Source organism: Marmota flaviventris, chromosome 4, assembly GCF_047511675.1.
Source record: "Marmota flaviventris isolate mMarFla1 chromosome 4, mMarFla1.hap1, whole genome shotgun sequence".
NCBI lineage: Eukaryota > Metazoa > Chordata > Mammalia > Rodentia > Sciuridae > Marmota > Marmota flaviventris.
In genome coordinates, this window is record NC_092501.1 from 97,137,083 (window position 1) to 97,143,086 (window position 6,004).

The 6,004-nt window shown below is 36.2% G+C and overlaps 1 long non-coding RNA gene across 1 annotated transcript; it reads right to left on the reverse strand.

Annotated features, from left to right (window-relative positions):
* Positions 1–3,299: 3,299 nt before the first annotated feature.
* LOC139705373 (uncharacterized) lies at positions 3,300–5,139 on the reverse strand. The gene is made up of 3 exons (XR_011707243.1): positions 5,062–5,139; positions 3,710–3,787; positions 3,300–3,601 (listed from the first exon to the last, which is right to left on the reverse strand). It is a non-coding gene; the product is annotated as an uncharacterized lncRNA (long non-coding RNA).
* Positions 5,140–6,004: the final 865 nt, after the last annotated feature.

Consider the following 6,004-nt stretch of genomic DNA (forward strand, 5'->3'; position numbering starts at 1 on the left):
TGGTGCGGCCAATTTGGAAAGCAGTATGGAGATTCCTGGGAAAGCTGGGAATGGAACCACCATTTGACCCAGCTATTGCCCTTCTCGGACTATTCCCTGAAGACCTTAAAAGAGCATACTACAGGGAAACTGTCACATCGATGTTCATAGCAGCACAATTCACACTAGCTAGACTGTGGAACCAACCCAGATGCCCTTCAATAGATGAATGGATAAAAAAAAATGTGGCATTTATACACAATGGAGTGTTACTCTGCACTAAAAAATGACAAAATCATGGAATTTGCAGGGAAATGGATGGCATTAGAGCAGATTATGCTAAGTGAAGCTAGCCAATCCCTAAAAAACAAATGCCAAATGTCTTCTTTGATACAATGAGAGCAACTAAGAACAGAGCAGGGAGGAAGAGCAGGAGGAAAAGATTAACATTAAACAGAGACATGAGGTGGGAGGGAAAGGGAGAGAAAAGGGAAATTGCATGGAAATGGAAGGAGACCCTCATTGTTATACAAAATTACATATAAGAGGTTGTGAGGGGAATGGGAAAATAACAAGGAGAGAAATGAATTACAGTAGATGGGGTAGAGAGAGAAGATGTGAGGGGAGGGGAGGGGGGATAGTAGAGGGTAGGAAAGGTAGCAGAATACAACAGTTACTAATATGGCATTATGTAAAAATGTGGATGTGTAACCGATGTGATTCTGCAATCTGTATTTGGGGTAAAAATGGGAGTTCATAACCCACTTGAATCTAATGTATGAAATATGATATGTCAAGAGCTTTGTAATGTTTTGAACAACCAATAAAAAAAAGATTAAAAAAAAAGAAATTTGCTGGTGATTGTGGTAATAATAGAATATAGAAGATATTCAACTGAAAAGTATAACAGTTATCCTTTTTTTCCTTAGCCTCAATGGCTCTGCCCTTTTACAACCCAAAATGCTTAAAATTTCTTTATTTCAACATTAATACATTTAACAGTAAGTATATTTCTGACTTTGTTTACCCCATTAATAGGAAATTTCAATAGGAACAGCATAATGGAAATGGGAAGCAAAGGCCATCTCAACTCTGAGTGATGTTTCATCTTCTCAAGCATGTATTTCATTGCAGAACCCAAATGTTCTTCAGGAAAGAGAAAAATGATGGACTTCTTAAATGCAAAAACTGCTGAAAAAGAATTTTCATGCACAGGAAGAAAAAGTAGCATTTCTATAGCTGAGCTTTTACTAGGTGTCAGTCAATTTGCTCTATTCTTGAAGCAGAATGGAATAAAACAAAGAAAAGACCCTTAATTTCATGGAATCTTAAGCCTCAGGAAGTTCTCCCAAATAAGTAAGAGTATGCTTTCAGCCTTGAAGTTATTTACCTCCAAAACCCATGCAATTGACTGCTATATTTTTACATGAAGAATTAGGTCTTCTTGAACATTTTCATCTTAAATTTTAGGTCTACAACCAAGTAATAGTTGAAATCCTATATTGATGCTTTTAGTACTTGTGATTTCTATAAAAAATGAAGTTGCTGGGACTGGGGATATAGCTCAGTTGGTAGAGTGCTTACCTCACATGCACAAGGCCCTGGGTTCAATCCCCAGCACCCCAAAAATAAATAAAGTTGCTGTTAATGAGTTTAAAAAAATCTGAAATTTCTTTAAGTAAAACAAAATATTCATTATTATCTCATCTTTACTTTTATAGGTCCACTTCACCAAGTTCTATATAAATGAATTGCCAAAATTTTGAAGTGCTCAGATTGCTGTATGTTTGTCTCATTACAATAAGCAACATTGAGATACAAAGCAATAATTTGGATATTATTTTTCTTTTTGATGGAAAAAATTCAAGTTTTCCCTACAATGATCAGAAATTGGTGGTATGGGCACTCAGCACAGCTGCCAGGCATATTGGAGAAAATATTACCGAAAAATAAAAAATGAAACTGAAGAATAAGTAAAACAAAAGTCATGCCAAGAAAGATCAACACATAGGCTCCTTTGAAGATTACTGCCAAGTGTCTTTAAAACAGTGCCAAAGATAGTGTCTCATCCAGGTTCACTTTGTCTCTACCTTGCCTGTTTTACTTCTAAATACACGGGTATCATTTGCAGCCCAATTCTACCTTGAGTTTTAAAACGATAAAACTGATGGACTGAAATCAGAGTGAGACTGACTTATTGTGTCCTTGATTATTATCTGATGAATAGGCCAAGAGGTGGCCTATGAGGTGTCCAGCCATGTATTGGAGGCCATAGATGATTGTGCATCCATATGGTTCCCTGCCGGTTTATCAAGTACCTTCCGCTCTGAGGACAAAAGCATCCCTTACTGGTAACCACACCTAGATTTTCAGATTAATAGATCTTTCACCTTGGGAAGTCGTCCAGCCTAAAATGTGAGATCATCGAGCCCTGGAAAAGCCATCAAACTATTGTTTGGTTATATATACTCTGCCTCTTGCCAAAAGAAAATTTAAGTGGTTCTGAATCACAGTTCCAGAGCACCAGCCCATAGTGACCACAAAACATATTCAGTCTCATTTAGAGTGTGAACAATGTAATAATTCTCCTTCTGGTAATAACTCCTGCTATGGTAGCAAGCCCTGCTCATTGTTCTCTTTTTCAAGACAAGGAAAAGACAGATGTCCCCCAAATAGCCAGAAATCTAATGAGGATGCTATCTCTATAGAGGACAAAACAGAGTGCTTAATACCTGAAATTGAAACACTAGTCCATTTCCCCCTTTTAAAAATCATTGTTATGGAATAATAAAGTGAATACTTAATTGCATTAAGCCATTTACCTGTAAAAGTTGTTCCAATGTGAGCTTAATGCCTGCACAGACCTATGCTTTATAGTATTAAATTCAGAAAAAGGAAACAATAACTAAACTAACAAAACAGAGACAGACATAAGATACTGAAACAAATACGATCATCATGTACTTGGTTCCTGGAAATCGGAGTATTCTCAGGACGAGATGTTCAGTGGTGCTGGTGGGTTAGAGAGACTTTATGTCCTCAAAGGGGCAGTAGTATCCAAGTTCTGAAAAGGACAATAAGATAGAATCTTTCCAATTTCCCTCTAGTGAACCAATTCATTGAGTTAGGTATGTCCCCATATAAAACATCCATGCATTTTTCACTTCAGAGCACTAGAGGGAAACAAAGTAGGAAAAATAACGAAGACTAGCATATTAAACCATTAAAAAGAACATTATTCTCTTCATTTTAATGCATTTTTAATGTTACTTTGTTGAGGGGAAAGCATTTAAATGAGAGAGTGGTTTCAACAGATGCAAAATTGGATTTGATTTTGCAATACTTCAAACCCACTCCTCAGGAACAAATGCACAACTGAACCTCAGAAGATCCATTATCTCTGGTAGATTCAGGGGGGAAAAAAAAGATGGTGAAGAAGTTAAGTCCAAGAGTGAGTAGGGTTTAGACACGATCTGCTTGTGGAAGGCTTATTTATATTCTCTTTGGAAATTACTGCCCCAATTACACGTGGGGGGAGCACGTTTCAGTGCTACCAAGAGCAGGAGGCTGCAACCGATGTCTGACTTCAGCTTCCTTTCGGAGTGCGCCAGCGGCAAAGTCACTGCTTTCAGAAATGGAAAAAGAGAGTATTAGAATTCACACTTCAGTGCCGTTCCCCCATCAAGAAAATGTGTTCTGGGAATTTTGTTACTGATAATAACAGTGTTACCAAGTTCTCTTGAGAGTTCCTAGTCTTTATCCCAGCTGCCCCCCAGCTGCTATCCTGTTTCATCTTCTTGAAAAAAATCTGAAAATTAAAAAAAGAAAAAATTGAGCAAAATTTCAAGTTAAGGACATCTCTTCTCCTAGCTGGTACCCTAGTGATTTTTCTTAATCATGTTTTTTTATATATAATAATTTTAGGATCTTTTTGATATCGAGATGATAATGGTAATATTTGAACTTGAACCTGTAATTGGCTTCATACAAACAATCTTCAAACTAAGGGGCTGTTCTTGCTGAAAGGAAAAAACTCCACTGGATTCTGGTAAATTTATTCAAAATATTTGGTAAGGTAAAACCTGATTTTAAAATGTATGCATGAAATACGTGTGTGTGTGTGTCATATTTTTCAAGAGTCAGCCATTGTTAGCAGTCATCAAGAATATAAACAATAATAAATGCTAGAGAGGATGTTGGAAAAAGGGGACATTTTGCACTGTTGGTGGGATCATAAACTAGTGCAACCAGTATGGAAATCAGTATGGTGTGTTCCTCAAAAGACTAGATGTAGAACTACCATATGACCCAACTGAACCACTCTTCCATGTTTATCCTAAAGTATTAAAGTCATCATACTTCCATGATGCATGCATACCCATGTTTATAGCAGCACAATTCACAACAGCCAAACTATGGAACCAGCCTAGGTGCCACCAGTGAATGAATGGATAACAAAAATGTGGTATATACACACAATGAAGTTTTATTCAGCCATAAATAAAATGAAATTATGTCATTTGCAGGAAAATGGATGGAACTGAGACCATTATGATAAGCAAAACAAGTCAAACTCAGAAGGTCAGTGACTGTATGTTTTTTCTCAGATTTGAAGCTAGAGAAGAAAAAGGAAAAGAAAGGTAGGGGTGAATCTCATGAAAATCAAAGGGAGATTAGTAGAGGAAAGGGACCAGAGTAGGAGGTGGGGAGAGAGGAGATTATATTGTATGTATGTATGAATATGTAACAACAAACCCCATCACTATGTACAACTATAATCACCAATTTAAAAAAAGGTGAGAAAAAAAGAGTCAGCTATTGTTAGAGTGGGAAAAACAAAGTGATAAATGCTTATTTTATTTATTTGAATTATCTTTGTAATACCAAAATATTTGTATCTTTAGTGCTGTTATGAATCTCGTACCTATTTGCAATAATGAAGTATAAACTTAGTTCTTAGTCCTTTTTAATCTGGGAATTTAGAAATTCAGTGTTGTTTGGTACCTTTAGACTTTTCCATATAGTAATAGACTGAAAATATAGTATTGAGTTATAGCAATGACTGAAAATGCCATATCATACCTTTTATTTCACTTGTCATCAGATTTCATATTTGATACTCAACTAAAAGTTATCGAATGGAGCAAGCCATGTCCTACAAATATTTGCCTTAAACAGAAAGAGAAAGAAAATGTTGTAATAAGATATTGTGAATACATTTACAGTATGTACAGTTGTTATAGAATATCAACTCTATGGGTCTAACTTCTTCCTCCCAAGCATAGCGATAGAGGGCCCTCAATCTTAGCTGAATAAATGTAAGATTTGAACAATATAAAATGAAATATTTGTTCTTGTTTTTAAAATGGAAATTGCTACTAATAACTAAATAAAATCAACAGGAGAGTTTAAATCACATTAATTCTGAATATTCTGATTCACTTACAGTCTAGTCTGAGCTAATCACCCGGGATGCCCTAGAAAATGAACTGATCACAAAAATGCTCATATCTTACCCTAAAAACTATGGGAGCCAGTGAAAGATTATGTGGAGGAAATACCATTAATATTATTACTGTTTTATAGGTAAGAAAACTAATTTTCTCTAATTTTCACAGAAGTAACTGGAAGAGATAAAATTTGTCTTCCATCTCTCTGAACCCAGATCTTGTGGACTTGACCACTCTCCTAGTTTAAAAGCATTTAAGTTGCTGGGTGAAGTGGTGTATGCCTGTAATCCCAGCAGCAAGGGAATCTGGGGCAAGAGGATCAGGAATTCAAAGCCAGCCTCAGCAAAAGTGAGGTGCTAAGCAACTTGGTGAGACCCTGTCTCTAAATAAAAAACAAACAAAAAAGCATTTAAGTCAAGGTGAGAAGCAAGACTTAGACTACAGTTAACCTAACCTGTGATGCCCATTTGACTTTCTCACAAAAGTCAAAAACAAAGGCCACAGTCAAGGGATAGGAGGGAAGTTAGGATTAGGAAGCATGCAATTTTTAAAAAGTTGGTTGAAACTGATAGTGA